The 18,338-nt window shown below is 44.8% G+C and overlaps 1 protein-coding gene across 6 annotated transcripts in view; it reads right to left on the bottom strand.

Moving 5' to 3' along the window:
• GALNT11 (polypeptide N-acetylgalactosaminyltransferase 11) overlaps positions 1 to 14,800 on the bottom strand; it is a 52,682-nt gene extending 37,882 nt beyond the window's left edge. For 2 of the 6 annotated variants that reach the window (XM_070368954.1, XM_070368955.1), the window contains exon 1: positions 14,123 to 14,562. The gene's annotated coding sequence lies outside the window, so the exon portion shown is untranslated. Of the gene's footprint in view, positions 1 to 14,118; positions 14,563 to 14,600 lie in introns of those variants that run through there. The other 4 variants (XM_070368957.1, XM_070368953.1, XM_070368952.1 and 1 more) reach the window with 4 other exon arrangements.
• Between the last annotated feature and the right edge of the window lie 3,538 nt (positions 14,801 to 18,338).

Raw genomic sequence — 18,338 nt, 5'->3', positions numbered from 1 at the left:
AGAAAAAAAATAGTTGTCAGAAATAAGTGTTCTGAGATACCCAAACACACAGAATACCTACAAGCACACATCCATCCATGGTCAGCACAACCTCTGCAGCCGCTGTGCCCCAGGGCCCAAAGACGCAAGTGCAGCTGCCAATCCCTAAACCATGGCTACCGACGGTTTTACTCTGCAAGCGTGTCGAGTCTCTAGTGGTGTACAGCGCTGACAGAGCGGTTTATGTACATTAGTCAAGTGTGCAAAGACGAACAAAAAACAGAACAGAAAATATTCCAGGGTGTAAGACAGACAGGAAGAGAACAATGAGTCTTATCTTTCCCCCTCTTCCTTTTAGAGAAATTAAGTAACTTGCTTTAAGGATACACAGCTAGTAAGGGGAGAAACTAGATTTGAATCCCAGTGACCTTATGTCCTTCATTACTTTGTAACCATCTGGTAAATAAGAAACAGTGAATCTCAATTTGCCATTCCTTAAAAAAAAAAAAAATAGAAGTCATCCAGTGATTTTCTTTTTTTAACATAAATTTACATTTCCCACAAGAGTCAAGGTATCAGTAACTCTCCTCCCAAACAAGATGTTCGTTCACCTCTCTGGATTTCTATCATCTCCTAAAATTGGAACCCAGTAATTCTTTACTATTTTTAAATTCTCAGGCTTTTCAGGAGCATCAACTATCTTGAGTGAAGCTACCCAGACTGCCATTACCAGAAGCACAAGGCCAGGGTTATGTTCTAAACTGTCGCCTTTTGTATTTGAAAGGGAACAGGCTAGGCACTGCTAAAAAGAGACATGAGAAAACCATACTGTGACGGAATATTGGGTTTTTTTCAGACACTCATTTCTGAATGCATTCTACCACCTCAGGAGGCTTAAAAAGCAAACAAATCTACTTGGCAAACAGCCAGTTTCACTCCTAGCTGCTCCTGTTGACTCAGGCCGCAGGAAATCATACAGCAGACAGAGTCACCTGCACATCCTCTGGAGCCTCACCATCCTGCGCAGGGCTGACAGCCAAGCGCCAGCACCGCATCTCCAGCCTCTGCAGTCCACCTGCCCACTTGCGGGGCAGGCCCACACTCTGGGGAAATGGGCCCTCCCAAGCGGCGGCCCTCACAGTGGGCTGCTAGAAGCAGCCAGCCCCCTCACAGCCAGAGAAACTGCTACCCGCATTCTCCACTGGCCCCGGTTCCCAGCATGACTAGGCTCTCACTGCCCACAGCGGCAACTGGCTGGAAAACATGCCCCTTACTGTCTGGCTCTCCTACCCTCACTTCCTCATTCCCCCGCTGGTGTGTCCCGGATTACTCACTATGTGGATCTGAACTTTTACCTCAGGATTTGCTTCAGGGGGCTTCCCAGGTGGTGGTAGTGGTTTAGCCTCTTAAGTCGTGTCCAACTCTTGTGATCCCGTGGACTGTAGCCCGTCAGGCTCCTCTGTCCATGGGATTCTCCAGGCAAGAATACTGGAGTGGGTGGCCACTCCCTTCTCCAGGGGATCTTCCCAGCCCAAGGATCAAACAAGTCTCTTGCACTGAGAAGATGGAGCACCGCAACCAAGAGTAGCCCCTACTCACCACTACTAGAGAAAGCCAGAGCAAAAGCAGTGAAGACCCAGCACAGCAAACAACTAAATAAAATTATTTAAGAAGTTCTTCTTAACAGCTGCAAGATATTTTTCCGACTAGCAAAAAAAAAAAAAAAAAAAAAAATTCAAAGTGATAAGCTTTTCCGAGGAAATCAAAAGCTCAAAGGCAATGTAGCTTGAAATAACTGTTAATTAGCAGGAAACTATGAAGAATCGAATGCAGCCAACATAAGCAACTCTCAGGTACAACACTGCAGTCCTGAACCTATGCATCTGGTTCACTCAAGATGGTAACAAGTCATAAAATCTAAGTTAAAAAGCATGCTTTCAGCTCCTATATGAAAAGGGCTTAGAAGCCACCTCTTCTATCTGTACAAAAATAAACCAAACATCAATGACTTTTGAACCCATCAGAGAACAAAGGTTACAGGACAAACTACCGCTGAAAACCTGGAGACACACAGCTGAGATCTGCTTACCTGGAGCAGAAGCTGCACCATAAACTGGCCTGAAAGGGAGAGACTAGGAGAATCAGTCTGGAGCAGGGAGGGGCCACACCTCTGAGGGCTTTACCCCTAGGGATCCCACCACAGTGTGTGTGCAGACCCCAGACTGATCCCCACGTGACTAAGGCAGGGGAGGAGAAGAATAATCACTTCAGAGAGTCTTCTTCCTAACACAGGCATATCCTCCAGGGGGAAAAGACACCAGAGCTTTCTCTAGATTAAGAAAGACATTCCTCCAGCCCCTCCTAGCCCTCCAGTCAAACCTGAGGGGGAAAAGCGTTAGTCATTCAGTTCAGTTGCTCAGTTGTGTCCTACTCTGCAACCCCATGAATCGCAGCACTCCAGGCCTCCCTGTCCATCACCAACTCCCGGAGTTCACTCAGACTCACGTCCATTGAGTCAGTGATGCCATCCAGCCATCTCATCCTCTGTCGTCCCCTTCTCCTCCTGCCCCCAATCCCTCCCAGCGTCAGAGTCTTTTCCAATGAATCAACTCTTCGCATGAGGTGGCCAAAGTATTGGAGTTTCAGCCTCAGCATCAGTCCTTCCAATGAAAACCCAGGACTGGTCTCCTTTAGGATGGACTGGCTGGATCTCCTTGCAGTCCAAGGGACTCTCAAGAGTCTTCTCCAACACCACAGTTCAAAAGCATCAATTCTTCGGTGCTCAGCTTTCTTCACAGTCCAACTCTCACATCCATACATGGCTACTGGAAAAACCACAGCTTTGACTAGATGGACCTTTGTTTTGCAAAGTAATATCTCTGTATGCTCTCTAGGTTGGTCGTAACTTCCTCCCAAGGAGTAAGTGTCTTTTAATTTCATGGCTGCAATCACCATCTGCAGTGATTTTGGAGCCCAGAAAAATAAAGTCTGACACTGTTTCCACTGTTTCCCCATCTATTTCCCACGAAGTGATGGGACCAGATGCCATGATCTTCGTTTTCTGAATGTTGAGCTTTAAGCCAACTTTTTCACTCTCCTCTTTCACTTTCATCAAGAGGCTCTTTAGTTCCTCTTCACTTTCTGCCATAAGGGTGGTGTCATCTGCATATCTGAGGTTATTGATATTTCTCCCAGCAATCTTGATTCCAGCTTGTGCTTCTTCCAGCCCAGCGTTTCTCATGATGTACTCTGCATAGAAGTTAAATAAGCAGGGTGACAATATACAGCCTTGACGTACTCCTTTTCCTATTTGGAACCAGTCTGTTGTTCCATGTCCAGTTCTAACTGTTGCTTCCTGACCTGCATATAGGTTTCTCAAGAGGCAGGTCAGGTGGTCTGGTATTCCCATCTCTTGAATTTTCCACAGTTTATTGTGATCCACACAGTCAAAGGCTTAGGCATAGTCAATAAAGCAGAAATAGATGTTTTTCTGGAACTCTCTTGCTTTTTCCATGATCCAGCGGATGTTGGCAATTTGATCTCTGGTTCCTCTGCCTTTTCTAAAACCAGCTTGAACATCTGGAAGTTCACTGTTCATGTATTGCTGAAGCCTGGCTTGGAGAATTTTGAGCATTACTTTACTAGCGTGTGAGATGAGTGCAATTGTGTGGTAGTTTGAGCATTCTTTGGCATTGCCTTTCTTTGGGATTGGAATGAAAACTGCCCTTTTCCAGTCCTGTGGCCACTGCTGAGTTTTCCAAATTTGCTGGCATATTGAGTGCAGCAATTTCACAGCATCATCTTTCAGCATTTGAAATAGCTTAACTGGAATTCCATCACCTCCACTAGCTTTGTTCGTAGTGATGTTTTCTAAGGCTCACTTGACTTAACATTTCAGGATGTCTGGCTCTAGGTGAGTGATCACACCATCGTGATTATCTGGGTGGTAAAGATCTTTTTGTACCATTCTTCTGTGTATTCTTGCCACCTCTTCTTAATATCTTCTGCTTCTGTTAGGTCCATACCATTTCTGTCCTTTATTGAGCCCATCTTTGCATGAAACGTTCCCTTGATATCTCTAATTTTCTTGAAGAGATCTCTAGTCTTTCCCATTCTGTTGTTTTCCTCTATTTCTTTGCATTGATTGCTGAGGAAGGCTTTATCTCTCCCTTCTATTCAGTCCTGTCCAATTCTTTGTGACCCCATGGACTGTAGCCCACCAGGCTCCTTTGTCCATGGGATTCTCCAGGCCAGAACACCAGAGTGGACTGCATTCCCTTTAAAAGGGGATCTTCCTGACCTAGGGATCAATCCTAGGTCTCCTGCATTGCAGGCAGATTCTTAAGCATCTGAGCCACCACGGGAAAAAGTAATCAACAAAGGTGAAGGCTTCTATAAAACAGACTGGAAACCGCAGCTAGGAAAGGGAGTGGGTTGCAGGGAGGAATAAAGCTACAGCAATGGAGAACACTTGTGAAGGTCACAGACACAGGCTGAGATTTAACTGGAAGATTACAGAATTCTTACCCTTCCTCACACTTCAGCATACCACCAGCAGGGCTCCAAATAGAATACCGGTGTGTTACAACTGATGCAGGTTTCCCAGGCGGCACTCTGCCAATGCAGGTAGACGTAAGAGACACGGGTTTGGTCCCTGGGTCAGGCAGATCCCCTGGAGGGGGGCAAGGCAACCCACTCCAGTATTCTTGCCTGGAGAATCCAACAGACAGAGGAGCCTAGTGGGATACAGTCCATGGCGTTGCAAAAGTAGGACATGATTAAAGTGACTCGGCACTCAGAGCTGGGGACTCTCTCTGGGGAACAGTACTTACCCCAACAGGGCACTAGAAGCATCCAAAGCCTCTGGAACCTGAGACTACTGCAGACATTACACACTGCCAACCTCTGTTAGTTCCTATTACCTGACACGAGATAATAGCCTTTCAACAACAACAACAAAATGCAAAGCTCAATAAAAGAGAAAATAGTCACCAAGACAAAGCAATCATTAGAACCAGAATTAGATGACAGATTTGGGGACTGGCAAACAAGGAATTTAAAATATCTGTCATTAACATGTTAAGGGCTCTAATGGAAAAAGACAACATGCAAGAACAGGAGGATGATGGGAACAGTAAGAAAGAATCAAAAGGACATGCTAAAAACCAACAGCACTGCCAAAGCTATGAGGAACGCCTTCCGTGGGTGCTTCAGAGACTCCACATAGCCAGAGAAAGAAGCAGTGAGCTGGAATACAGGTCAACAGACACTCTGCAAACTTAAACGCAAAGAGAAAAAAAGAATGAAATAAACAGAATATCCAAAAACTGTGGGGCAATTTCAAAGTATAACACATACACGTTACTGGAATATCAGAAGGAAAAAAGGAAGCAGAAAAAATATTTGAAATAATAATGGCCAAGAACTTTCCAAAATTAACAACAGACCCTAGGAAGCTGAGAGTACAACCAAACACATTAAGTACCCTAAAAAAAAAAAACACCTCACTTAGGTATATCACATTCAGACAATCAAAAGACAAATACAAAATCTTGAAAGAAACTACAGGGAGGGAAGAACATTTTATCTACAGAGAAAAGAGAATTACAGTGGACTTCTCATCATGCAAGCAAGAGCAGAGTAAAATATTTAAAGTATGAAACCCCATTACCACCTCAGAATTCTATATTCATTGATATTATTATTCAAAATGAAGGAGAAATAAAGGCTTTTTCATTAAAAAAAAAAAAAACAAACTGACAAACTCATCACAAGCAGCCCTGTCCTGCAAAAAAAATGGAAAAAAAAACCTTCAAGCAGAAAAAAAATGATACACGTCAGAAACCTGGATCTACATAAAGAAAATAAGAACATCAGAGAAGGGATAAATACACTGAAAATAAAATCCTTTACTTTTCTTATCCTTATCTGACCTAAAAGACAACCAGAACAAGAGCAGAACAAAATAACAGAACAAGGGCATTCCCACTGGCTCAGCAGTAAAGAGTCTGCCTGCAATGCAGGAGACACGGGTTCAATTCCTGGGTCAGGAAGATCCCCTGGAGGAGGAAATGGCAACCCACTCCAATATTCTTGCCTGGGAAATCCCAAGGACAGAGGAGCATGGTGGGCTACAGTCCATGGGGGTTGCAAAAACAGTCGGACACGACTTAACGACTAAACCACCACATAGCAACTGGGTGATCACAGCACTCTGGTAAGTGAGTGACAACAAGGTCACGGGGTGGGTGGGAGAAACCTATACACACACCAAGCAATATTATCATTGTTGTTTAGTTGCTAACTCGTGTCTGACTCTTTTATGATCCCGTGGAGTGTAGTCCACCAGGCTCCTCTGTCCATTGGATTTTCCAGGCACGAACACTGGAGCATGTTGCCATTTCCTCCTCCAGGGGATCTTCTCAACCCAGGAATCAAAACCTTCCTGTGTTGGCAGGAAGATTCTTCACCACTGAGACACCAGAATTACGTTACTTTAAGGCAGATTCAGGGATTAGTTTAAAATGTATATTGTAATCTCTAGGGAAATCACCAAAAAAAATTTTTTAAGAACTATAATGATATGCTATGTGGTAGGCAGAATCAGATCAGATCAGATCAGTCACTCAGTCGTGTCCGGCTCTTTTCGACCCCATGAATTACAGCACGCCAGGCCTCCCTGTCCATCACCAACTCCCAGAGTTCACTCAGACTCACATCCATCGAGTCAGTGATGCCACCCAGCCATCTTCTCCTCTGTCGTCCCCTTCTCCTCCTGCCCCCAATCCCTCCCAGCATCAGAGTCTTTTCCAATGAGTCAACCCTTCACATGAGGTGGCCAAAGTACTGGAGTTTCAGCTTTAGCATCATTCCTTCCAAAGAAATCCCAGGGCTGATCTCCTTCAGAATGGACTGGTTGGATCTCCTTGCAGTCCAAGGGACTCTCAAGAGTCTTCTCCAACACCACAGTTCAAAAGCATCAATTCTTTGGCGCTCAGCCTTCTTCAGTCCAACTCTCACATCCATACGTGACCACAGGAAAAACCATAGCCTTGACTAGATGAACCTTTGTTGGCAAAGTAATGTCTCTGCTTTTGAATATGCTATCTAGGTTGGTCATAACTTTCCTTCCAAGGAGTAAGCGTCTTTTAATTTCATGGCTGCAGTCACCATCTGCAGTGATTTTGGAGCCCAGAAAAATAAAGTCTGATACTGTTTCCACTGTTTCCCCATCTATTTCCCATGAAGTGATGGGACCAAATGCCATGATCTTCATTTTCTGAATGTTGAGCTTTAAGCCAACTTTTCACTCTCCACTTTCATCAAGAGGCTTTTGAGTTCCTCTTCACTTTCTGCCATAAGGGTGGTGTCATCTGCATATCTGAGGTTATTGATATTTCTCCCGGCAATCTTGATTCCAGCTTGTGTTTCTTCCAGTCCAGCGTTTCTCATGATGTACTCTGCATATAAGTTAAATAAGCAGGGTGACAATATACAGCCTTGACGAACTCCTTTTCCTATTTGGAACCAGTCTGTTGTTCCATGTCCAGTTCTAACTGTTGCTTCCTGACCTGCATACAAATTTCTCAAAAGGCAGATCAGGTGGTCTGGTATTCCCATCTCTTTCAGAATAATGGTAGGCAGAATAATTGTCCCCAAATATGGTTTTTCCAGTAATCGTGTATGGATGTGAGTTGGACCATAAAGAGGCTGAGAGACGAAGAACTGATGCTTTAGAACTGTGGTGTTGGAGAAGACTGTGGACAGGAGATCAAACCAGTCAATCCTAAAGGAAATCAACCCTGAATATTCATTGAAACAACTGTTGCTGAAGCTGAAGCTCCAATATTTTGGCCACCTGATGTGAAGAGCCGACTCACTGGAAAAGACCCTGATGCTGGGAAAGATTGAGGGCAGGAGAAGGGGGCAACAAAGGATGAGATGGTTGGATGGCATCACTGACTCGATGGACATGAGTTTGAGCAAGCTCCAGGAGATAGGAAAGCCTGGCGCGCTGCAGTCCACGGGGCCACAAAAAGTCAGGACTTAGTAACTAACAAGAACAACAAAAAGTAAAGGATGGAAAGCCATGCTAACAGTAACCAAAAGAAAGCTAAAGTAACCACATTAACTTCAGACAGAGCAGATTTCATTGGATAATTAGGGATTAAGGGGGTCATTATATGATAATAAAGAGGTCAATTCTCCAGGAAGACATAACAATCTTGAACCTGTGTATATCTAACAAGGAATCAAAACACTTGAAGCAAAACCTGAGGAAAAAAGTTAAAGACTTCAACAACACTGGCATTAACAACAGATCGAGTAGACAGAAAAATCAGTGAGGAAACAGATGCCCTGAGCAGCACTATAAATCAACTTGATCTAATTGACATTAATAGACAACAGCTGAATACACAGTCTTTTCCAGCCCACAATTCACCAATGTAGATCATATTCTGGGCCATAAAACACACTTGAACTGATTTAAAAGAATAGAAATCATACAAAGTATATCCTTGGATGAAGTGGAATTAAACTAGAAATCAGAAACAGAAAGGCAAAAATCCCCTCCCCCACACCCCCAGATATCTGGAAATTATAGTCTCAAGAGAAATTTTAAACATATTTTGCACTTAATTAAAATGAAAATACAACTTATCAAAATTTGTGGGATACAGCAAAAGAAGTGCTTAGAGGAACAGTTATAGCATCCAAATGGATTAGAGTTCAAGATACCAGTATGTACACGTCTTTAGCTTAACATATATTAGCTTTAGATAGACTGTTACACATATATGCCCATATGTTTAGGTCTGTCGTTCAGTCGTGTCCAACTCTTTGCGACCCCATAGACCGCAGCACGCCAGGCCTCCCTGTCCATCACAAACTCCCACAGTTTACGCAAACTCATGTCCATTGAGTCAGTGAAGCCATCCAACCATCTCATCCTCTGTCATCCCCTTCTCCTCCTGCTTTCAATCTTTCCCAGCATCAGGGTCTTTTCAAATGAGTCAGTTCTTTGCATCAGGTGGCCAAAGTTTTAGTTTCAGCTTCAACATCAGTCCTTCCAATGAATATTCCGGACTGATTTCCTTTAGGATGGACTTGGGTATGGCATAAGCCCTCTTGAAGGACGTCGCCATTAACCCCACGAACCTTGTGCACCAGGACCCAGGAGAAAGGAGCAGTGACCCCACAAGAGACTGACCCAGACTTGTCCATGAGTGTCCAGGAGCCTCCAGTGGAGGCGTGGGTCGGTAGTGGCCTGCTGCAGGGTTGGGGGCAGTGAGTGCAGCAGTGCATGTATGGGATCTTTTGAAGGAGGTCGCCATTATCTTCATTACCTCCACCATAGTTTCAGTTCAGTTGCTCAGTTGTGTCCGGCTCTTTGAGACCCCATGAATCGCAGCCCACCAGGCCTCCCTGTCCATCACCAACTCCCAGAGTTTACCCAAACTCATGTTCCCTGGTAGCTCAGACAGTAAAGCATCTGCCTACAATGTGGGAGACCTGGGTTCAATCCCTGGGTCGGGAAGGTCTCCTGAAGAAGGAAATGGCAACCCACTCCAGGATTCTTGCCTGGAAAATCCCATGGACAGAGGAGCCTGGTAGGCTACAGTCTGTGGGGTTGCAAAGAGTCAGACACAATTGAGCAACTTCACTTTTTTTCACAAGTCCACCATAGTTTGGCCCCAGGTAAATAGCAGGGAGGGAACACAGCTCCAACCATCAACAGAAAATTGGATTAAAGATTTACTGAGCATGGCCCCACCCATCAGAACAAGACCCAGTCCCCCTCAGTCAGTCTCTCCCACAGGAAGCTTCCATCAGCCTCTTATCCTTCTCCATCAGAGGGCAGACAAACTAAAAACCACAGTCCCAGAAAACTAACCAATCTGATCACACTGACCACAGCCTTGTCTAACTCAATGAAACCGTGAGCCATGCCGTGTAGGGCCACCCAAGATGGACGGGTCATGGTGGAGAGTTCTGACAAAATGTGGCCCACTGGAGAAGGGAATGGCAAACCACTTCAGTATTCTTGCCTTGAGAACCCTATGAACAGTCCATATATGTACGCATACATTTTCTTGCTTATCAGCTGAGAAGGTCTAGAAGAATAACACTCCCGTGACAACAAGCATACCTAGTGCCCAATTCTTGGTTTCTAACAGAATTCTCCAATAAAAAGAACCAAGGCTCCTTGAAGAAATGACTGACTCTTGAACTGGGAAAGGAAATATGTAAGATGAGCCTGAAGTACCTTGTAGTGCCATAAAGAAAATGACACACAAAAAACCCCAGGAAAAAAGAAATCCCAGAATGATGGGGATGTGTTAAAGGAAGAGATGGAACGAAATGAAAGAGCTTACAAAGGCCGTACCTAAAACAATTTAAGCAACAAAAGTGGTACTGCATTATAACCCAAAGTAAAGATAACTATCCATGAGTCTACAACGACGAAGATAACATTAAAAACTAATCATTAATAACTTACGTACAATCACTTTTCTTAATGTCTGAAATTTTGCAAGGTAAAACTTTTATATGTCTTTATACATATATACGTAAGTGTGTATTGACATATATACATATATATCTTACCCAACAACCAAATGCTCCTTTGACTCTGTATGTAGGTTGGTTTCCAGGGGTTATAATGTGCTTACGTGATTAAGTCCTCAACTAATTCTTGTCCATGGAATCGCAGGACACAGATTCTAGTAGTCTGTCCTTACGGGTTGTGTAATTGTATATATTAACTGTTTTCTCCTCACTTCTGCTTCCTCTTCATTATTTAACACAAGATTCATCGGAGATCAACTTTACAAACTAGCCTGGAGAACACAGAATGTCCACATGGAAATGCCTGTTGCAAGCTATGTACAGACACAGAGTATCAGAAGGGTGAACTGCCCCACTGAAGTTGGGCTCCTGGCTCCAAGTCCACTCTCTACACTCCAGTGGGTCTCAGCCAGAGTCCGAGATATTTGGCAATGTCTGGGGAAACTCAGCACCACCGGAGTCTTTTGGTGATGTCTGGAAATGTTTTTGGTTGCCATGACCAGGGATCCTGCTAACACCTGGTAGGGAGAGGCCAGGGATGCTGCTAAATCCCCTACAATGCACAGAACAGCCCCCAACAATGAAGAATTATCTGGCTCAAAATGTCAACAGTGCCAAGTTTGAGAAACTCTGTTCTGTAACACTGGGGCTGGGACTCGACATGTAACATTTTTCGAACCCTTGAACAACAAGGCAGGTAGACATGCCAGCCTTCCAGGCCATTGGAAAACCCACCTATATGGTAGGCCCTCCGTATCTTCAGCACCTCTGTACTGCAGGGTCCAACCAGTTGCAGCTTTTGCTGTACTGCAGTATTTACTGTTGAAAAAAATCTGCAAATTAACGGACCTGTGCATGCAGTTCACATCTGCACTGTTCAAGGGTCAGCTATACTGATAAATGAAACAACTTGGATGAACAGGGAAACACATATGAAAAAGTCTTCAGTCTTAATAATTACTGCTGCTGCTGCTAAGTCGCGTCCGACTCTGTGCAACCCCATAGACGGCAGCCCACCAGGCTCCCCCGTCCCTGGGATTCTCCAGGCAAGAACACTGGAGTGGGTTGCCATTTCCTTCTCCAGTGCATGAAAGTGAAAAGTGAAAGTGAAGTCGCTCAGTCGTGTCCAACTCCTAGCAACCCCATGGACTGCAGCCCACCAGGCTCCTCTGTTCATGGGATTTTCCAGGCAAGAGTGCTAGAGTGGGGTGCCAGTGCCTTCTCCGTAATAATTACAGACAGGCAAATAAAAATAAGATACTATTCTCCAGCTCTTGAAAAGTTAAAGTGTTAGTTGCTTAGTGGTGCCCGATTCTTTGTGACCCCATGGGCCCGCCAGCTTCCTCTATCCATGTAATTCTCCAGGCAAGAATACTGGAGTGTGTTGCCATTCCATCTTCTCCAGATTTTTCCCACCCAGAGATCCAACTTTCGGTCTCCTACACTGCAGGCAGAATTTTCACCGTCTGAGCCACCAGGAAAGCCCTTAAAAACCTTTATATCCTTTGGCCAATAATCCCACTTTCTCTAAGAATAAAAATCCTAAAGAAATAATAAATCGGGTGAAAAACTAGGTATTTCCTAAAGCAAACTCCAAAAAATGCTACAACACAGATATAAACCACAGTATAAAGAAACAAGTACAAAGGACAAATTAAATTTGTATATTAAAAAAAAAAAAAACTTACAGGAAATGCCTTATAGAACTTAAGATTTAAGTTTGACTTTAAAGATTAAGATTTCAATGGCCCAAAAGCTAAAATATCTCAAGCAGAAAACTGAAGTCTAAAGAAACTGCAACATGTGTTTGTTTTCCGTTTTTCAAACAGAATAGTAAGTAGGATGGTTGGTTACAAGGAATACACACATCTGGTTAAGGTTAGTGGAATTGATTAATTCTATGAGGACAGGCTGGGGCTATGACCCTGAGGGTGAGAATTAACTCATTCTACAAGCAAAAGGAAGCTAACTAGGGTTTTTAAGCAAATGCACCTTAGGAAGAAAGTCCTAGGAACAATGTATAAAATGATTTGAGACAGAGGGAAATAAAATCAAGAACCAGGGAGCCAGTTAGGAAAAAAAAAGAGGCATTCATGGTTTGCAATGGAGCTGTGAAAGTGAGTGGCAAGGAGAATCAGAGGCAGAACTGCCCGCACTTGTCAGCTTGACCACATATGGGACCCTGAGGGAGAAAGGAGGAATAAAAACAACACTCAGTTAAGTCTTAGTGACAGTGAGGAGCACTTCCAAACGCAGGGTGTGCGGGTTCAATCCCTGGTCGGGAACTAAGGTTCCACATGCCTCATGGCCAAAAACCCAAAACAGAGAACAATACTGTAACAAATTCAGTAAGACTTTTAAAATGGAGGGGAAGGGTTCTTTAAAAATAAAACAAAAACAAGTCAAAACACACACAGATTTACCATATGACCTAGCAATTCCACGCCAAGGTATGTATATCCCAAAGAATCAAAAACGGAGACTCATACAGACACATGTAAACACATGTTCACAGCAGCGTTATTCACCTTGGGCAAAAAATGGCAGTAAACCTAGTGTCCATCAGTGGATAAACAAATGGTTATATAACCGCTCTGACGTATGTAGGTATGCATCCAGCCATACAAAGGAACGAAGTCTGAGATACATTACAGCGCGGATGAACCTTGAAAATTCACGTGAAATAAGCTGAACAGGGCAAATATTGTATGATTTCAATTTTGTGAGGCATCTAGAACAAATAAATTCAGAGACAGAAGGGACTGCGGGGAGGGGAAGAGGGGAGTTACTGGCCTTTGTGTTTAAAAAACTTTTGGAAATAGTGGTTATGGTGACACAATATTGTGAATGTACTTAGTACCCGAGTTGTATACTTTAAAAACGGTTAGAACAATGAACTTCAAGTTATGTGTACTTTACCACAATAACAAAAGACTAAAAAAGAAAAGTGAAGATAGAATTCAATTTGCAAAGTAACAGCACAGGAACTGTCCAGAGAAGGCAGGAAAAGCGTGGACTATTTCATGACGTTTAACTTGAAAACCTCAGCTGATATATACTGAGGGTAGAGAGGTTTTCTGGTTTCGATTTTTTCTCAAGGCAGAGTAGAACTTAACATATGGTATTTATCTAGGTAACAGCAAAGAACTGAAAGGAGTTAAAGGGGCGGGGGGAGGGGGGGAGGTCTGGCTTGTTATTTCGGGGGACGAAGCTACCACCACAATATTTTATTGGTATTTTATTGGTGCACGGCAGCGTGAGAAGCATTTCAAAGTTATAATTTCATCTTAAATTTGGAAAACCAACCAACCGATTCCATTCCTAACACAGAGTAAAAAGGCACGCAGGACGAAATATCTTCGATGAGAAAAATACACGAAGCTCTTCCATCACGAGCGTATTCAAATTCCTTAAAAGGTGAAATCAACCCGAAATGGAGGAGGGTGGGGGCTCGATATTTCTGTATTTAAAACACACGTATGTTAACAGCCTGGGCAACTGTGCAAAGAACCCAATTTCTTCAACAAGTGCACTTCAAAAAAAGGGAAAAGGCAAACTTCAGATGCTCACCCACCGAATGCCCTGCGAGGACCCGGTCAAAGCCTGAGTGGCACAACCCAACCATGAAGAAAGCAAAACTGTGTTTTTCTTCAAAAATCTTTCAAGGAACGGCTGCACACTGCCCGAATACTGTGGAAACCGAGGGCTAGGTCCCAGGGGTGCACTGCTCGAGGCGCTCCGGTGTCTAGACGTTTGCAATTCCCCGCAGTCGTTTCTGGGGCACCGCGTTTTCCCAGGCGCGCCGGCTGGGCCGGGGGTGGCTCCTCGCGCCGCCCGCCGCCCCCACAGGGCCCGGAGTCTCCTCAGGCCACCCCGGCTGCACGCCGGGTCTGCGGCCCCAGACCCCGCGGAGGCAGGCGGCGGCTGAGGCGGAGGAAGCCGCCGGCGCTCGCCCCCTCGGGGCAGCCGGGGCCGCGGCCGCTCGCCTGAGGCGCTGAGGAGACGGACGGAGGCCGCGCGGGCTCACACGCCGCCGGGCAGCCGCTACTCACCCCGACGCCGTAAGCGCAGCACCCCGGCCTCTCGGGACTCGGGCTGGGACATCCTCCCTCCCGCCGCGGCCCGGCTCCGAGCCGCATTCGCCGCCGCAGCGGGCGGAGCCGCCTGGCAGGAAACGTAGCCCCGGGCACACAGGGGCTTCCCTCCCCGCCGCCCCCACCACGGGCTCAACCCGTGCCCGCCCCGCAGCCTCGGCCGGAGCGCGCGCCCGCGAGCGCCACGTGACCAGCGGGCCGCGGCCCCCGCGCTGACGTCACCGCCCGCTGCGGGCGCGCCGCGGCCCCGCCCCTGCTGGTGAGCTGGGCGGGGTCAATCCTGCGGGCTGCGGGTCCTTTGCTCTTGTATACATGGGCTTATTAAGGACAGATGTCTTAAACATAATAAAAGACGTGCGGTCCCAGTTATGATGGGTTAAAAATGTCAAGGCTGGGCAGAAGCTTGGGTTAAAATATTAGGAGCTGGTGACGAGAGTGGAAAAGTAGAGCACACCAGCAAGGCACATGGGGAGGCGGGCGGGGAGCTTTCTAGAAATGCTGAATCCAGCCACAGAGCGGTGAGCCAAGGGTATTGCAGTCCTCAAGCCCTCACATTGCTGTGAGGCCTGCCGCAGCCCCCAGCCACCTCGCCACCCCCAAACTGTGCACTCCCCCTGTGGGAAGGAATAGGATTCTGGCTCTGGTTTTGGCCAGGCTGTATATTGGAGGAATGATCTCAATAAGCCCAGACTCTTGCCTCTTCCTGTGCATAGAAAAGCACTAAATTCCTTTCCTTGCAATATCTGATTTTCTTTTAAGTTCCCACTGTCCGACCTTTGTTGCAGAAATTCTTATCTATCCTGGCTCCTCCCTTACCTCTTCAGAGCAGTCCCTCAGAGCTATCTGAGAGACTGCATTCCAGGCTTAAATCCTTGGTTTTGTCCACTGAATAAACCGTAATACTCAACGTGTAGGTTATGCATTTTTTTTGTTATTCAACAGGCCCCACGCCAGACCATCTTAGTAATTAAAATATGCATTTTACCTAGATCTCCAGATGATTTATGTATAAAAAGTTTGAGATCAGTGTCCCAGGGTACAGTCATTGCAGGAGACCTGCCAGTGCTCCACCCCAACTCTTGATGGTATTTAAATATTTGTCCTTCTGATGGGTCTGGAGCAGATCTGTTTCTAGCTTTTACTTCAGATGGGTTCATCCTGTCCCATCAAATTAACGTGCAACCATACCATTCCAGAAGTTGAAGTTTTCATTAACTTCAACTGGTGGTGGTTTTGTCATTAAGTCATGTCCGACTCTTGTGAGCCCATGGACTGTAGCCCACGGCAGGCTCCTTTGTCAGTGGGATTCTCCACGCAAGAATACTGCAGTGGTTTGCCATTTCCTTCTCCAGGGGATCTTCCCAACCCAGGAATCAAACCCAAGTCTCGTGCATTGCAGGCAGATTCTTTACCAACTGAGCTACAGGGAAGCTCCAATTTTTTACCATTAGAATGACATGAAAATACTTTTTACAGTACGGCATTTAAACCCAGGGTCTTTGAGGCTAGGTGAATTAAGCTAGTATATGGGCTGTGTTCATTTGTCCATAGATATAGTTGCCAGAGGAAATACAGGAGGCCTAAAATTTAAATTTCAGTTAAAAGAAAACAATTCATTGGTATATCCCAAGGAATACATGGGACATACTTATACTATTATTATTGTTTATCCAAAATTCAAATTCACCTGGGCATCCTGTACTTTTTTTTCTTTTTTTGCTGTACAGCATGTATCTTAGGTCCCTGACCAGGAAATGAACCCTTGTACCCCTCACAGTGGGAGCTCAGAGTTTTACCCACTGGACCATTGGGGAAGTCCCTGTCTTGTACTTTTATTTGCTAAATCTGGCAATGCTAACCCTGGAGAAGTTCTAACATTAGTTTTCTGGTTTATGAAATGGCAATAACAACAGGAACTATTTAATATGTTAAGTTGTGTGGATGAGATGAGATAATCTATGCAGAGTGCTTACCAAGGGGCATGAAACATAGTGAGCGCTCAGTAAGTGGTGGCTCTTTTTTTATTTCGTGTCTGTGTGTCTTAGATAAATTCCTGGAAGTATGCTTTTCTTACAGAATTCTCTGGCTAATTTAAGGCTTAGGGAACAGCTACCCACTCCAGTATTCTGGCCTGGAGAATTCCATGGACAGAGGAGCCTGGCAGGCTACAGTCCACGGGGTCACAGAAAGTCAGACACGACTGAGCGACTCTCACTGAGCTTTTGGTCATACCCAAAACAGTTCCGTGACAAGCACTGTGCAGGTGAGCAGATTCTTCTCAACTAGCTCCAGAATACGAATCAAATTTTAAAATTTCTATACAAAAACCCAAATTGCCACCTACGGGCAAGTATGGATTTCCTTTCAATCACACCAAACACTAGGATGTCAATTCTGATTCGTTTTCTCTTCCAGAGTCAGCTGAAATAATATTGAAGAGGAAACTGTTTAGGCAACCTTCTGCATCATTTCTAAGACTCATTCATGTTATCTAGTACCTGAACTAAATTGCATTAAAAAACTGAGACAATGTTAGGCCCATGGCTCTAAGAAAAAGAACAATTCCCCCCCCTTCCCTTGGTTCAATGTTGGTATTTAGAACAGCTTTATTTATGCTTACGAAACAAGAATATTCTCTGAATGTATACTACAATTCTCTTTTTGCCTTTGGCTACATAACTTTTATTTTGTATATTACCCTAACTTTAATAGATTCATCAATTTATTACAATTGATTTTTTATTACTTTCTAGAAGCAGCTAAGGTATAAATATGTGCCAAGAATATAATAATAATGTGGCTATTACTTTGTTCTGCCAGATTGACTTGTAAAAGCTCAATCAAGTTACCCTAACCACCTGTAACAAACGTGTGCTGTGTGGGCTCAGCACCCCATGGATTGTGGCCCCCAAGGCTCCTCTGCCCATAGAATTTTCCAGGCAAGAATTCTGGAGTGGGTTGCCATCACCTACCCAGGGGATCTTCCTGACCCAGGGATTGAGCCTGCACCTCCTGCATCGGCAGGTGGATTCCTTACCACTAGCACCACCCGGGAAGCCCTGTACATATGGGCACAAGTCCCCATCTCTTTCTAGCATAGATTTTATAGAGTATTTTGCCAAACACCATGGATTTAAAGACATTATAAACTGGTTCTTTTTTTTTTTTTTACAGTGAATATATTATTTTAAAGAACATAAGCTCAACGAAAAGACAGATGTTTACCTGCTCCATTGTCCGCTGTGTCCCAGCACCTAGACGCACACCTGGCCTGAGCTGACATTCAGTTGTTGATAGAATGAGCTTAAATAAATGAGTTGTTTCCTGCTATATAAAACTATATTTTCTCCAGCAGAAGCTATGTTTAGTGATTCTAAGTCTCCTCCTTTCTACTCCTTTCAGTGTGTTCCTTCCCTCATTTTCTCATTCTCTTTGTTTTTGAATTAAATATATTTTCACTTTTCTAGCTGCATTCACCATGATGAATGCCACCGCCATCCCCCTGGCCTGACAGAAGTACTTTAAGACACCGGGGAGTGTGTCCACCCGGGATAGATATGGAAGCTCGTTACTTCTTCCCCAATCCCAGCTAAACAATTCTCAAGTCACGTCAAACACAGATTATCAACAAGGCGTGCAGGCCAAGAAGTGTCAGGAGAGCTGTAGGCCAGAGCCGTAGGAGGGAACAGGCAGGAA

The sequence above is a fragment of the Bos mutus genome, chromosome 4 (assembly GCF_027580195.1).
Source record: "Bos mutus isolate GX-2022 chromosome 4, NWIPB_WYAK_1.1, whole genome shotgun sequence".
NCBI classification, from domain to species: Eukaryota; Metazoa; Chordata; class Mammalia; order Artiodactyla; family Bovidae; genus Bos; species Bos mutus.
The sequence above is the reverse complement of the archived record's forward strand: the minus strand, read 5'-3'. Positions and strand labels throughout refer to the sequence as shown.